This window comes from Stenella coeruleoalba (assembly GCF_951394435.1).
Source record: "Stenella coeruleoalba genome assembly, chromosome: 11".
Taxonomy (NCBI): Eukaryota; Metazoa; Chordata; class Mammalia; order Artiodactyla; family Delphinidae; genus Stenella; species Stenella coeruleoalba.
The window spans coordinates 18,656,891-18,674,430 of NC_137157.1; the positions used below are offsets into that span (position 1 = coordinate 18,656,891).

General features: G+C 39.7%; 1 protein-coding gene across 6 annotated transcripts in view; it reads left to right on the forward strand.

The window, feature by feature from the left end:
- Positions 1 to 17,540, forward strand: part of LOC307194945 (uncharacterized protein C12orf42) — a 307,116-nt gene that overhangs the window by 227,232 nt on the left and 62,344 nt on the right. The window lies entirely within an intron of this gene.

Sequence of the window (17,540 nt, forward strand, 5' to 3'; positions counted from 1 at the left end):
TGGGTGCACGTGGTTGGGAGTTTAGTTGGTCTAACCATGACCATAGCTTAGATAGTGATGGATGAAGAGCTTTTTCGGCTTTGACTGTCACAGTTATGGGCTACAGGTGTCCAAGTCTTTCTGAATGACACTAGAACTTAGACACAAATGCACCAAGGTAAACATAGTTAAATCTTTCCCAATGTCATTATTTCTGAAAATAGTGCTGATTTAAGCAGTTATAATTGGGTACACATCAATTTTAGGAAATAAATAATATGTGTGTGTGCTTGAGGACTAGAACGAGGTCTTATGGTATAAAATAATTGTTGCTAAGGTTCTGAATTACAGTTTGCTTTTATTTCTTCAGGGATATGTGGTTTGACTTAAGGGACATTTATTACCACATACTACAACAGTTTTCTAAGGAAGATAATGTGTCATTTTAGGGAAAAAAATGTTTTTCTGAAAGTGGCACTGGAAAATAGTTAGTGATAAATTTAAAAAATTAGTACATTGAAGAAATGAAATATTTAGGAGAATCTCTAGTGAATAAGGTTTACAAGTGAGGAACTCTGTAAAATAATAATTATGGCAGATATATTTACTGAGTATGTATTTTATGTTAGGGACTGTTCTAAGCATTTAGAATATATTAATTCATTTAGTCCTCATAACGGCTTCATGAAGTAGTTACTGATATCATTATCGCTACTTCACAGATGAGAAAGCTTTATTTTTAACAATTTTATATACACATGTATATATTGAAACTTATAATTATATATACATAAGTTACAAACTGTATGGTTATATATTATACAATATTGTTTGTGTATAAAGCTGTGTTATTACGTTCTGTATCATTAGAGCTAATATATGTACATGTGAATGTGTGTATTCCACCTCATACAGATATCATATATAAATCAGTTTTTATTCCATGCTATTGGTGCCTAAGTGAGGTCAATATAGAAACTCTACTCATATCCGTCTCCTCCTTATAACAAAGTGGAGAGTAGGAGGTGATAGCTGGGAGTTGATGACATATGATGTGTTCGAACACTTTGAAGAGCAGAGTGGGGTCAGAGATGATCATCACATCGTTCTTTTTGTTTGAAGCAACATCCTCGCTGTGAATGAAGTCTCAGAAACTCAAGAAAGGGAAGGTGGTTTTGAGGTTTTACTAAAGACGGCAGCACTTTCCAAGGTTATTGGAGCTGACCCACCTCAGCCTTGCGGAAGGGATGGAAGGCTGTAGAGGGGGAGCTAATGAAGAGCTAAGGTGCTGGGGCTGACCTGGGTCTGAAGAGCCAAGAATTTGTTCCTGTAAACGTGACCTGAACTTAGTGTCACTCCATCCTTTGGCTGTAGTTTCTTCACTCTTAAATTGGGATAACGTGTTTTGTTTACTGCAAAGGATACTTGGGGAACAAGTCTGCTATCAAATCAAAGCATTTGAAAAGCAAGATCACTATGCAAATGCAAATAATTATTTTGATGTTAATATCAACAACAATTAGCATAAATATTACCATCAGTTATGCAGGGCTAATTTCAGGCTTATAGATCCAGCTGCCTTACACTGACAGTGAATATTATTTCTGGTAACCAGGTGATCATGTCTCTCTGAGAAGTTTTATATATCGTATTCTTCACCTTCATCCCGGCATTATGAGGCACGTAGTACAGCAGTATCCCATTTACTGACAAGGAAACAAACACAGAGAGACAAAGCAATTTGTTCAGTGATTGCCCCCAGCACACAAGCTCACAGTCATTCTCTATTAAAAACAATGTAGACAGTTGACAGCTCAACAAAATATTCCATTTAGAACCTCCAGTTTAGAAGAGTTCAGCGTAGAGTATAGAATGACAGTGGGCAGTGTCTACTATCACATGTAATCTTTTATCCCGACTATCTATAAAAGTCTGAAACTACCCAGACAAGGCAGCGGGGGTGGGGAGGCATAAAGCAATGTTGTAAATACCATTGTGATGTTGAGGATTCTGTCATGTAGAGACCCAGGAAAGAAGTTGTTTTCAGGAGTCTACTTTTCCTTAGGAAAAATGCTCCAGAATTCTTAAGGTGTGTGGCCTCCCTATTGCACAGTCCAAGGTCTTTTCACCTGCATCAATACTTCTCCCACAACAAATTTTTGCCATGTCTAGGCTCCTTCTCTTACTACTCCCTCCGTATCCTGCAACTGGTGTTTTCCCTCCACTACGGGAATCAATCTGGTTTTGTAAGTCAGTGATATTGGGATCGATATCCTAGGTAGTCATTGTGGGAGATTTGAGAAGTGTGATTCAGCCCAACCAGCATGCATTGAGTATTCACCATGTGCCAGACACTATGGGCACCAGCATGCATTGTGAATGTCAACTGAAAAGGACACAATCCTTCCCCTTGACCAGCTCAACCTAGTATAAAACTTAGTTCTTCCATTGATTCATTCATTCTATCAAATGTGTTAAACACCCACTTATATGCCAGACACCTTCCACTGGGGATATAATGGTGAAGAGCCGTTTTGGTCAAGTAAAACCTAACTGATGAGACATGAAATAATAACACAATAACGTTCAAGTCTATAATCCTTTAGCCGTAATTCCAAAATCCAAGATCTCTGAAAACTGAAAGTTCTTTTCTAACTCATTTGGTGTTAGTATCACCCAAACTCAAGTGAGGCTATTTATAGCCTTTAACTCAGTGTGAATATTTATGTATTTTGATGAAGATGTGTTAATATAATTGACTATGGGGTGTTACTTGGGATCCTGATGGGACAGTGTTATGTAATACATGATTTATGCACCATTACATAATATATAGCTTGTGCACAATAATATACAAAAAAAAAATTAAGTTCCAAAACTTAGTTGACCTGGAGAGTTGTGGCAAAAGGATTTTGAAGTTGTCTAGTGAATAAGTGCAGCAAAAACTTAGAGAAAGAAGTCAGTTTGGGTTGGAGTAATCATAGAAGGCCTCCCATAGTAGGATTTAAACTTGACTTTGGAGAGGTAGGATTTGAAAGGACAAAGTAATGGGTAGTGCAGGAAGTAGCAACCAGGGACAGATCAAACTTTGTGGAGCCTGAGCTTATATATTTTGAGGGGGCCTCTTTAAGAAAAAGAATACAAAATTACGAACATAGGTAGAGGGCCTTGGAAGGGTCTTTGCAAATAGGAGCCCTGAAGCTTAAATTTCATTAGTTTCTTAGTAGATTCACCTTTGAGCAAGGCCAAAGGCATGGATAATTTATAAAGTGAAATGTACCTGTAGATCTATAAATAGACACATGTTGACACATGGAAGGAGAGAAGAGTTGGGTTCTTGTGGGGCATAGGAGTGAATCTACCATTTTTATCTTTTTGAATTGTTTGAGATTTTGAAAATTGACAACAGCTATTTTTTTTTTTATCTAGGCATAATATGTGTGGCCTTTGGAAAATAGTCCAAAGATTTTTTTTAAAGAATGATTTCAATTGTAAGTGTATTTCAGAATGAATGAACGTTCTCACTTTTCTGATGTTTGATTCTGTAGCTAGTCAGTTTCTAAAGTTTAAAGAAGATCTGGCAATCATAAATAATTTAATGTACTTAAATATCAAACTCTTTAGGGAAGAGAAAAAGCTGCATTGTATTTTGAAATTTACCTTTTGAATAGACTACTGAGGAATAGATTGTCTTTAGATTTCAGGGAATAAGGTCGAATTTCGAAAAATCTTTAAAGATGAATATTTTAAGATTAAAATGGAAATTTCAGTCTTACCATTAGTCACACTACATAACAGTACTCTTTTCCAAAGCTTTCCCAAAACTCTTCACAATGATTTATACTTACTCTCAAAAATAATTACTGATACTCAGTGTTTATTGAGTACTTACTCTGTGCCAAGCACTGTTCTGATTGCTTTGTTGTAGTATCTCTCCACCATCCTTTAAAAATAGTATTTTGTTTTATTTTTTGCCACAAAGATTTGTCCATCATTCTTGATTGGTTTGTTTTATTTATTTTTAGCAACTTTATTGAGATATAATTTACATACTATACAAGTCATCCATTTAAAGTATACAGTATACTGGTTTTTAGCATATTCACAGATACGTACAGCCATCACCACAGTAACGTTTACATTTCACCCACTCAAATAGAAACTCTATACCCTTTAGCTATCTATCACCTTTCTATCCTCCCCTTCTTCTCCACCCCTCAGCCCATTCGAACAATCACTAATTTACTTTCTGTCGCCATGGATTTCCCTATTCTGAGTATTTAATATGAATGGAATTATATAATATGTGGTCTTTTGTGACTGGATTCCTCCCCTTAACATAGTTTTTCAAGATTCATCCATGTTGTGGCATGTCAGTATTTTATTCCTTTTTATGGCAGAATAATATTCCATTGTGTGGCTAGACCAGATTTTGTTTAGCCATTGGGGTTGTTTCCACTATTTGGCTCTCATGAATAATGCCGTGATAATCTTGCATGTACAAGTTTTCATGTAGACATGCATTTTCATTTCTCCCGGATGCAGTCTCTCCTTTAATCCTCCCAATACTCCTGCTGGCCTGTTGTTGTTATCCCCTTTTACACAGGTGGTGACCGACAGGAGTGAGGTTAAGGTGCTTGTCCAGAGTCACGTGGCCTGAACAAGGCAGACCCAGACTGTAAACCTAGGCATCTAGGTGGGCTGACACAGATTTGCCTTTTTGCTTCTCTCTAGATCAGCTTTTCTCAGAGGGATTTTGAGACTTTCCTTTTAAAGATATCTAAGAAATTGCACAAAAGAAATAACTACTGTTTAAATATACCCACCCACCCAGCCACTTACCTATCATCTGACTAGATGCCACACATAGTTCCCGAAGCACATCCAGAAAATAAAACTTAACAAATGTAATAGCCGGCATAGAATTAATACCACTTGCATTTACATTATTTTTAGAAAAGTCACGTTTTTCTCACTTTGCCTTAAATTACACTTATCTTTCTCATACACAGTGTGGGTGCGTGTTTGGGATGGCAGAGATCATCCCCAAACTGTCTATTAATTAATCCTCTTGGGGTAGATCCCCTCCCCTCTTAATTCTTCTTTGGGATGAAATTGGTATTGCCTGTTACTTCTTCCTTCCCACACCTCCTCTAGATTAAAGTTAAATTCTTTGAGATCGAGATTTTTTTTATTTGTGACTTTAACAATGTCCTCTTCACATGTCCTTGCTTAGGCCCAACAATTGCTTGTTGACCCATTTTAACCTCTTTTGAGCGTCATCTTCAAAGTGTAACTGTCCTTGACAATGAAAGAGACCTTCCTATTGTCTGGTCCTTCCAGGCAAGCTTTAGCATGGAGCTAAATGGCTTTCAGATGGAGGAGTTGGCCAGAGGAAGGAGACAAAGTCAGCTGTTGTTCCTGAGTGACTTTGCGAAAGTTTCCCTTTTCTCTCTTAGAATGGGGAATTTCTATAGAAGATGACAGACGTTTTGACAGGTGCAATATGCTTTGAACTGTTGTGTCCGATAATTCTTTTGTCTTGGGTTTTCCCAGTAGAGTGGTATATCTTGGGATGCTGATATGCATATCGTTTGCCTTTCATTTAGTGTGGGGGAAGCCTTCCTTCTCACTTTCCCTCCGCCTCTCTTTTTAGCCCTTTACACGCATGTCACTAACCCAGATGGGATGGCAGGCATTGGTGCAGGAACCTCTCGTTAACCTTCCCCCCAGCCTTTTTTTCCCTCAAAATGGAAATCACTTCTTGTATAGTTTTCTCATGATTGTTAAAAGAAAAGGAAATTACTTAGAAGGGGGCAAAACACATCAGAGGCAATGGCTGATAAAGCTAAAACCCTAATATGAATAATACCTAATACATATGGACCTTATGTATTCAGATATTATGCTAAAACCTTGACGTGAATTGTCTATTGTGGAAAAAGTAGAAATTGTCTATGGCCTAATAAACCCACAGACAACCATTGTTTACATTTTGGAGCATATCCTTTAAATACTTTTTTCTTAGCATATTACATCTTTGCACTTTGTGCAAAAGTGAGCTCGTACTGCATACGTTGTTCTATAAGCTGATTTTCCCCCCATCACACTGAACTGTGGACATCTTTGTAATATCAATAAATAGTGATCTTCATTACCTACAGAGAATTTCATTGCAGCATCATCATGCAATTCGCCAATCCATTATTTTGGGACATTTTAGTGACTTGCAAATTTCACTATTAACAAGTATTTTTGTAATGAATATGATGAATATATTTTACATGTTCTTGTTTGTACTCTTTTGATTATTTTTATAATAGAAATTCCTAAACGTGGAAGGCTGGTCAAAATGCATGTAAGATTTAACTTTTGCTTCTCTTTTGTGCTTGTCAGAAAGATTCCTAAATGTTTCATTGGAATGCTCTCTGACTTCCAGAACTTAAAGAATTGGTAATACTAGAAAAGATTTAGCATAAACTAAAAATACACACCAGAGATCCTAAACGGATTCATTTTGCTTCTTCATCTTTAGTCATGGTAAATTAGATCCGCACAGATTTTTCTGCCTTGGTACAAAGGTGGGTAAGTTTTTATTTGACAAATTAGAGGACTTCTCTTACTTCAGGAACTAAAACTGGGGGCTTCCAAGCACTAACTGTTCCGTATCTAAATGGATATGGAAAGAGAACCTTAACACAGCCCAATTTGTTTCTCTGGATCGCCTTTTGTGTATTTCTATTAAATGTGGTTTATGTCCAGCGTCTTGTCCCAAGTATGACTAAAAAGAACAGGCTGAACCAAGATAGGAGAGAATTGTTTATAAAATAAAATTGTCCTGCTCTCTGTAATAAGTGATTTTACTTTTTGTTTTAATTTATATTTTTCCTTAATACCAAGAAAGTTCTAGAATCAGAGGAAGCATGAACTAACAGAGAAGGGGTTTTGGATTTTGCTAAGAAATAGTTAAAGGCGATGTTGAGATGTTTATTTATCTACCTTTCAAAACCATCTAAAGATACTCTTACAAAGAGTTAGCACATAAGCAGTAACAAACAAATCAAAGAAGGGCAAGATCTGTCATAGGTCTGACATAATGGGAGCTGGTTTACAGAGCATCTGAAAAATCAGAGTACCGTGTTCTGTGGTTTAGATCAAAAAAAGGACAAGATTAAATTTCAATGCATATTGAAAATAATGGGTAACAGTACCTGCAATTTTCAAATAAGGACACATTAAGTTAAACTGGATAATGTGCTAAATGTGATTTTTATTTCCAATTTGTTTTTCTTGTAAACTATGTGGCCAACTTATCTTGTTTACTTGGTGACATCGCCCCTCTCAACACACACACATACACACACACACACACACTACCACCCACCTCTGGGTTTTCGACTTTATTTTATTCAGTGACTCTCCACAGTCTGAACTGAACCCTGGCTATGAAAAACCAGCCTAGGTTGTGAATTCGGCTAAGTGGGAATAGTTACAAAGTCACTTCTGCTTTGTTTAAGAAGCAGGATGCTGGCCGTTTGGCCTGCGGTGGGTCATGTGATCCATTGACCTCTATCTGGGTTCCATGACTCTGCCTAGTAACAATTGATTAATGGTGTATGGTAACTTTGAGAGCAGATCTCATCAGTTCCCCTGAGTTTGAAGACTTCCTCATTATCTTAGACCTTTCACTACTGCCCTTAGGAAATTTTACTCACAAATTAGGTGGAACAAAATCTTCTCAAAGAAAATTATTTTCGGTGTTTGGTCATCGGGAAGCAGAAGGCTTGATGGTCATTTACTGCACTGAAAAGGGGGGGCGGGGGAGGCAAGTGGTGGTTATAGAACCCAGACAGCGTTCAGGCTTCCTTCCTCTATGCTCCAGGACTGGGTTTTTAGAAGAAGCCAAGTAAAAAACCTATCACTTGAGTGACAAGTTGGCCTTAAACATTTTTTTGGCGGGGGGCGGTGGGGGGATGGGGTAGAATATCTGATGTTCATGCTGGCATAGAGGTTATGAGCACGTTTATTTCTTGAGCTTTAACATCCAATAGCCACCTGGATTTGTGACGGGCACTGCTGGTTGTCTACCCAGTATCCATTCTCTGCTTCTCAGTAACAGAACCCCAGTTTTATTTAGGGTAACAATATGGTAGGTTAAAAATATTCACATGTCCATACTTCCTTGTAGCTAGAATGGCTGTGTTAACCTGTCCTGGTCAACTAGTTTATAAATGGAGTTCTACTGGAAAAGCTATCATTTCCTTGATAAAAGGAACAGATTCGGCTAGCATGTCCTTTGTCCCTTGCTTTTCTGCTTCTTTCTGCTTCACTACAGATGCAGTGCCTGTATCTGTGGATACAGATACAGGGCTGCCCTGTGGAGCAGCCCTCTCCTGACAACAGCCGCAAGCTAAGGGTGGTGCCTATGGAAGCGAGAAGGCAACTGGGTCTTTGAGTCTTTGAAGACTTCCTGAGCTGATGTATGAGCCCTCAGTTCTCTATGCTTGAATTTCTTGGTGTGTAAGAAAAATTAAACCCTTATTTGGTTAAGCCACTGAAGTCTGGTTCCTATTGCATACAATTGAATGCAGCTCTGATCAGTGCTGTTCAAATCCTGGCTTCATCATTTTCCACTTGGGTGATGCTCTCTGAACCTGTTTCTTTATCTGCCAAGTGAGAGTTGACAATAGCTGTCCCTACCTCAGAGGGTTGCTGTGAGGATTAAATGCAACAGGCAATGCATGTCAAAGTCTTAGCGTAACATCTGACATGTGGAAGGTGTCGATATAAATTAGGTATTACTGTTAGTAAGGATTTAGCTCTGACTGCCATCGCCTCTGATGTGCCACTGTGTTTGGTCTCTCTGATGTTTGTGTTAACCCCATCTTTTTAAGGTCCAAAAGGTGATCAGATATCTATGTATTAGTGTTGGGATAGCATTTGACACATACTTATTTCCCATCTGTTGCATATGTACCCAGTCCATAGACAAATTGCTAAATCAAGAAACAAAGTAAAATATAGACTGTTCAGTATCATGGGATTATGACTGGAGTGGCTGTTTCTATTTCCAGACGGACAAAGAAACTGGACTTCTTTTTTTAATTGAAGTATAGTTGATTTACAATGTTGTGTTAGTTTCGGGTATATAACAAAGTATATATTTATATATACATATATTTATATGTATGTATTCTTTTTCAGATTATTTTCCATATAGATTATAGATTATCACACGATATTGAATATAGTTCCCTGGGCTATACAGTAGGTCATTGTTGTTTATTTTATATATAGTAGTTTGTATTTGTTCATCTCAAACTCCTAATTTATCCCTCCCTCCCCCCTTTCCCCTTTGTTAACCATAAGTTTGTTTTCTATGTCTGTGAGTCTATTTCTGAGAAACTGAACTTTTTCAAGGGACACACGCCATGATTTGAACCCAGATCACTTGTTTGATTGCTGAAATAGAGATATCTCTTTGTTTCCGGGGGCAAGGAATCAAAAGTTCAGCTTATAACTAAGCACACACTATAGATTATGGAATCTTTTGAAAGCAGGGTTTGACCATCAGGCTTTTGTACCATTCAACTAACCAAGGAATCTTTGGAATTCTCTGTTGTTTATAACCAGAAAACTCTTATTTATTAACTCTTTTTATGCCAGGATGGAAGGGTAAAATTATAGCAGACGGACAGCAGTTGATTCCACAAATCATTAGAGTCTATTTTAGGCATTTCTTTCTGTTACCCTTAGAGTGAGTTTTTGTAAAAAAATTTTTTTTAAAATCGTAGGCTTTAGGAGACCTGAGTTCTAACTGAATTTCTATATTGCCGTGAATAAATAATTTAACTTCTCTGGGCCCTGGTTTCCTCATTTGGGGGATGAGAAGGACTTTCATAGCTCATGCTTTATGATTCCATGCTTTCTCCAACTTTACCAACCTCCCTAGTGTAAACACCACATCCTATTTTATCTACTTCCATTTATCCGTGACCATCCTTCCTTTTTGCTATCCCAAACAGTAACTTAACTTAGTCCAATTCGCTTCCGTATTCTGTGATCCATTTATCTTTATGTCAGACCTTAGAAAAGAGGGACACATGGATCCAGAAGTTGAGAGATGTCTTGATTATAAGGCGAAAGTACATATGTTTTGCCTCTCTATTGCATCATCACCACTGTCATCACCACCATCATCATCACCGTCACCACCACCATCACCATCCTCATCATCATTATCATCACCACCATCATTATCACCATCATCATCACCACGATCATTGTCATCTAATGGCTAAATTGTACTGACTAGTTAGTATGTACCAGGCCCTGTGCTAAGCACTTTATACATATTATACTTCTGGCCAGTGGAGTATAAAAGAAAGTCTGTTGGGCTTCTTAGGAAAGATGTACCTACTGCTGTCAGGAGAGAGGCACTTGAGAAGTCCCTGATCAGAGCAATGGCAGCCGTTTTTACACTGTGAAGTCAGGTCAAGAGAATTCCAGAGATGCTGGACCAGATCCCCATCATTGCTAAACAGTTCAGTGGATAGCCCACCCCCAGGCTGCTTGTTAACAGAACAATAAATCCATGATTTAAGTCACTACCAGTCAGGTTTCCTGTCCCTTGTAAGCAAAAGCATTCCAACTGATATAAATAATCACGTGCCAGACACTGAGTTAAGCCCTTTATGGTCATTATCCCATTTAATCTCACAGCAATTCTAAGAGGTAAGTACTGTCATTTTCCTAATTTTAGAGATGAGGAAACAGGTTGAAAGAGCTCATGTACCACGCCCAAATCACAGACTGTTCGTAACTCTCTGATGATGACCCATCTTCCCTAGGAGGCCTTGAGCTACCAGTAGTCGGGGAGTGTCAGTCCTGTATCCTAGTAGCTCTAAGAAGCAGGTGGACCTTCGTAAAGTTGGTGGAATGATTACTGAGCGAATGCTGTGCTTTTCACTGCCAGTTTATTCTACCCCCTTTTTCATGTTGGCCTCAAGCCAGTACAAGAATCATCATCAAGGGATGGTGCTTGTGAACAAAACATTCTGTTTTTTTATGTTTCCCAATAGGCATGATGAATAAGAAATAAAAAAACTCCAAATAATAATTTATATCGATAGCAGTTTTGAAATTTCAAAAATGTAAGAAGCCCTTGCCATTTCATTTAATGTTCTTGGGGGACCAGTTTGATTAAGAGCACTCAGGTGTCAGGACTCAGGAGAGATTCATAAATTCTGTCTCAAGTCTTTGACGAGATTCTGCCACTCAAAAGTTCTTTCTCATCCCCAGAGTTACCTAAATGGTGTCTTAGGCGAAGCTGGAACAAAGCTTTCAGTCTAACTTTTTTTGCCTCCTGATAACTAGAATGGACATTTAACAAAGTATGTATTGTATTAGAAAATTCTTTAAGTGACTCATACACTCTCAGCCTTAGTTTTCTGGACTTGAAAGAAGATGAACTTTTCACTAGCTCATTCTCGTGTCATTTACAAAACATTTATTGAGCAGCTACTATGTGTTCAGGGAAGGTGTTAGGCGGGCATCAGGAACAGACAGAAAGAAGACATTACCTTTCTCCTTAAGAAGCTTAGTGCCAGTGGATTAGAGAAATATGATGTCAGAATGTCATATAGGAGAAAATTGACTTATTAGGGGGTCTAAACAAAAATAAGGGTAAAAGGAAGAATGTTTAAGTAGGAGAATCGGTTGTTCTAAGTCTATGGAGAGGAAACAGACTAGCAGGCTTGAGGCCATGTGTCTGGAGCACAGAGAGTGAGAAGACTGTGGTCAGAGAGGAGATTGCGTGAACTGGTGGAGGTCAGACCACAAGGGCCGGGAGGCCTTGCTAAAGATTTTGATTTTCTACTGATAGCGATGAAAAGTCATGGAAGGGTTTACAGTAGTGGAATACACTCTGAACACAGAGCTGTGTACGGCCCCGGGCGTCCCCGGGAGTCCCGACCAGCAGGACAAATCCTTGTGAGTCCGAGGAGGAACCTGTGGGGGTTGAAAAAAGGGGGAAGGGCAGGAGACGCGAAAGAATGGAGGCAAGACAGAATCCTGATCAAGCCTCAAACTTTTATTGCTGCGGTAGCTGTATTTATACACTGCAGAGAAAGGGGGGCGGGATTCAGAATGAGGGAAGTACTTGGCTAATCATCATTGGTGCTGCGTGCGCGGGCTTTCATTTTAGGCGCGAACTTCTATCTCATAAATCAGGAAGAGAAGCAGGGTGTCGGCCATCTTCTAATGGCGAAAACTTCTTGGCTCCCAACATTTCCTCCCTTTTTATTTCTTTTAAGGAGGTGGGCATTAACCGAGTGAGGGAGTAGTGACCTGAATCCTCCCGTGGACAAGGTATGTGTGTCCACACTCATCGGCTCTTGGTATCTTTTGGGGAGGAGAGGCAGAGCCAAAGATAATCTTAGCTACTAAAAGCCAAAAACAATGTTTAGATACCAACCTCTATCATAATTCAGGTATACTCACAGGGAATAACAGAGATTACCTTGTATATACATATATACACGTTTTCCCTTGTGCATGCTTTGCTGCCACACTCAACTCGGTACCCATACCCTCCATCAAAGAGGGGGGTAGGCATGTCTCTGTTTCATGCCGCTCCAGTGGAGGGGCAGCCAGAATCATCCTTTGGTTCTGCTTCTGTAATGGCGAGGCGATGGTAATGTATCAGGTTAAATTTTGAGGCAAGTGGAGAGTGCTTTCAGCCTGTCCAACAACCAGCAAAGATGACAGGATCAGGGTCACAACGGATAGCTCATGTCGTCTCTGCCGCTCTTTCAATATTAGGAGGGTCTCCATCTTTTTCTGAAAAAGAAAAAGAAATACAATCTCAGGGAAAAGGGCCCTGGATAAAATTTATTACTTTATAGAACTTATAGGTTTAATAAGGCGCTCAGGCAACCAGCGTGCTCCACCTTCTTTGGTATTATATACACATGCGGATCCCCTCCCCCAGATGAGGAGTGGATCGGGTCCATGCCATTTAAAGGTCAAAGGGTCTTTCCACATAACTTGTGCATATTGATTTTTAGTTTCTTGATGCCAAAGGCGATCGGCGGCAGATCTACCATTATTATCTAATTGTAAAAAATTAATTACAAACAGGGCATGACTAAGAATATTTTTTGGGGAATTTTTTGTAGCAGTTAAATCATTATTTTTAAGCTTGGAAATGGTATTTTTAAGGGTTTGATGGGCTCTTTCTACTATGCCTTGACCCTGGGGGTTATATGGAATTCCCGTAAGATGTTTTATTTGAAGCCGGGTGCAAAAATCTTGGAAAGCCTGGGAGGTATACCCAGGCCCATTATCTGTTTTAATTATTTGAGGCTTGCCTAAAACTGTAAAACATTGGAGCACATGTGAAATAATGTTTTTTGTGGCTTCTCCTCCCTGAAGGGAGGCATATATAAAGCCGCTAAAGGTATCAATGGACACATGAATAAATTTTAATTTTCCAAATTTAGCAAGATGGGTAACATCCATCTGCCAGATTTCATTAGGTAATAGACCTCTTGGGTTTACCCCAAGATGTGGAAGAGGTAAAAATGTAACGCACCCTGGACAATTTTTTACAATTTGTCTTGATTGTTCTCGAGTAAGCTTAAACATTAAGCGAAGAGTATGTGCATTAACATGATGTAGCTGATGAAATTGAGTAGCTTGAGAAACAGAATCAGAGGTTACGGTGCACATCAGGCGGGCATTTTTATCAGCTAAATCATTGCCCTGAGAGAGGGGTCCAGGAAGATCTGTATGAGCCCTAAGATGATCAATAAAAAAAGGCGCTTGTCTTCGAAGTATAAGACTTTGAAGTTGTTGAAAAAAGGGGAACAGCATTGGAAGAGGGTTTAATATATGGAACAGTTTCTAAAAGGGGGACGGACAAAGCTATATATGAGCTGTCCGTATATAAATTAAAGGGGATATTCTGTAACATCTCAAAAACCTGAAGAATGGCAAAAAGCTCAACAAGTTGTGCTGATAAAAAGGGGGACTGTACCCTATAGGGCTGATTATTTATAACAAATACAGCAACACCGGATGATGATCCATCAGTGAATACTAGGGCAGCATCTCCCAGAGGAACAGCAGAAGTGATTTTGGGAAATATAAACAGATGTTTTCTAGCAAACTGAAGGAGCTTATCAGGTGGATAATGATTATCAATATTACCCTGAAAGGAGGATAAGGAAACAAGCCATTTATCATCAGTTTGTAATAACCAACTAAGCTCTTCTTTGGTATAGGGGAGAATCAAATGATCAGGATCTCTGCCAAAAAATTGACGGCTTTTTTCTCTGCCCAAAGTAAGAACCTGTGCTACTAAGGAAGGGTAGGTCTTAAGCACTTTATTAGGAGATACGGACAAATGTATCCACAAGAGGGGATGATCTTGCCATAGGACTCCAGTGGGTGTATGTGCAGTGGCCAAATAATCAAACTAAAGGGACGACCATAATCTAAAAAGGTAATCTGTTGACATCTAATGGCCTTTTCTACTAATTGAAGAGAATTTTTAGCCTCCTTAGTCAGCCTACGGGGTGACAAGGGATCTGATGGCCCTTGTAAAATTTCGAATAAGGGTTTTAACTCTCCCGTAGTAAGTTTAAGATACGGTCGTAGCCAATTAATATCTCCCAAAAATTTTTGAAAATCATTGAGGGTTTGCAAATGTGATACTTGTATGTGTATCTTTTGAGTGGTAATTATTTTTTTGTTTAATTCGAAACCAAGATAATAGTATGGATCTTTTAATTGTACCTTATTTGAAGCAATTTGAAGGCCAGAGGAAGCAAGATTATCTTTTAAATCTTGATAACACTTAAGGAGTTCATCAGTTGATTTTCCAGCCAAAAGAATATCATCCATATAATGAATGATATAGATACCAGGCCAACGAGCCCTAAGAGGGTCTACAGCTTGTGCAACAAATTTTTGACATAAGGTGGGGCTATTGGCCATACCCTGCGGGAGGACCTTCCATTGAAAACGTGGCATTGGGCCTTTAAAATTAATTACTGGGAGACTAAATGCAAAACGCTCTCTATCCTGAGGATGGAGAGGGATAGTAAAAAAGCAATCTTTAAGATCAATAATGATTTTAAAATAGCCAGCTGGAATGGCAATAGGAGAAGGCAAGCCAGGCTGTAAAGCTCCCATAGTAAACATTGTTTTATTAATTTCCCTAAGATCTTGGAGAAGTCGCCATGAGCCAGATCTCTTTTTTATCACAAATATAGGGGTATTCCATGGCGAAGTAGTGGCTTCTAAATGTCCAGCGGCCAATTGTTCCTGCACTAACTTTGTGGCAGCTGTAAGTTTTTCTTCTGTTAGAGGCCATTGGTCCACCCAAACGGGATCATTAGTTTTCCATCGTATTTTGTCCGCATGGGGCACAGGAAGGTCAATGGCCGCTAAGAAAAAGGCGAACTGCCTAGGCCCTGGCGATTTATGTTAGATGCCAGGGAAATAGGTCGTGTAATACCCTGATTATTTTTTCCTAAGCCTAAGCCTGGTAGAAACCCTTGGTTTAGCATTTGTTGGGTCACCACCTCATTGGGGCTGGCCATGATTAACTTTAATTGTGACAGGATGTCACATCCCCAAAGATTCAACGGGATATGTGCCAAAATATAAGGTTGTACCTGTCCAGTATTACCTTCAGTATCTATCCATGTAAGAACTTTAGAACTCCATTTAGGATTGGTAGAATGTCCTATGCCTTGTAAATGAGTTATAGACACTGTACAAGGCCAAGAGGAGGGCCAATATTTTTCCGAAATAACTGTTGCATCGGCTCCTGTATCGACTAAACCCTCAAATTTCTTTCCATCTAACCACAGGGTTAGGAGTGGCCTTTCAGGAGTAATTTGTTGGACCCAATAAACATCTGAGGAGCCAAAAGCAGCATCTGCTCTAGGACAATTAGTATGGCTCTTATTTAAAGAATTTAGGGGCAACAATACTAACTGTGCTATCCTTTGACCTTTAGGGATTGATATAGGGCCTTGTAAAGCAGATGCCAAAAGGGTAATTTGACCTGAATAATCATTATCAATAACACCAGGTATAATTTGGAGGCCAGCCAAAGCGGAACTACCTCTTCCTAAAATTAAACCAAAAGTATTTGGGGGCAGGGGGCCATAAACTTCTGTGGGAATGGGTTGTACTCCTTGTTCTGGGACTAATATTGAGTCAGTGGAGGCACAGAGGTCCAATCCTGCGCTTCCGGGTGTGGCTCGACAGAGGGAGCCAACATCTGGGTGCAGGGAACTTGTCCAGATTTTTGAGGAACAAACCGAATTGCCCCTTGGTTTGGTTCCAAGGAAGGGGCCAGGGGCTGGCCCCGTGAAAAGTTTCCCTGTTTTTTGGGGAGCAATTGGCCATTTATATCCGTTTTTGAAAAACATTCTGAAGACCAATGTTTGCCTCTTTTACAACGAGGGCAAACGGTGGTGGGAGGAGCCCGGGATTGATATTGGGGTTGTTGTGGGTTAGCCTTTAATGACTGTCCTTGTCTATGTAATGAACAATCCCGGGCAAAATGTCCAGGTTGTTTGCAATTATAGCAAGTTTTTTGTTGTTTATCTAGGACGGATGTATCTTTAATAAAATCTTTTAGAGCAGCTCCAATCGCAAGACCAACAGAATGGGAGGGACCAATTCCGGAGCACAACTTAATGTAATCAGCCAGGCTACCACCACGATGAGCCCGAAGGGCAGCTTGACAGGCCGGATTGGCATTTTCATAAGCTAAATGTTTAACAAAGGCATTATCAGTTTCACTATCACCCACTACACGCTCGGCGGCGTCCGTGAGGCGGCTAATAAACTCACAATAAGGCTCTTCTGGTCCCTGGCGAATTTTTGCCAAGGAAGTTGTGGGCGAACCCTTAGGCGGAAGACGGCGCCAGGCCTTAAGGCCAGCATGTTGTATTTGAGCCAACAAACCAGGGGGAAAAGCAGCCTGAGACTCATTGGATTCATAGGGGGGACGGCCAAGTAATTTATCTCGGGTCCATGATCGGGAAGTTCTGTTTTCAGCATTTCTTTGGGCAGTTTCTCTACAATTTTCTGCAAATTCAGTGCGCCATAAAACAAAATCTCCCCCAGAAAGGGTGGCCCGAGCCAGGGTAAGCCAATCATTTGGGGTCAGCCAGCGATCGCTTAATCCCTCCAAGATTGCCAATGTATAAGGGGCTGTGGGCCCATAATTATTGACAGCAGATTTTAAATCTTTTATATGTTGTAAATTGAGGCGGCGATATTTATGTTCAAAAGGGCCGCCCCCAGAAGAATTATGAATATCTGGTCCCTCATCAGGTTCAGGAGATTCTTCTCCCTCTTCCTCTTCCCCTTCCTCACTATCTTCAGCTTGAATTTCACCTTGAGTGGGTAAATTTTGACTGCGAGTAACAGGGAAGGCTAACTTAATGGATCCTGGTTTTTGTCGAAGCGGGGGTTTATTGGGACCGTTCGAGACATTAAAAGAAGTTAGCTCCACCTCAAGGGCCTTAAGCTCC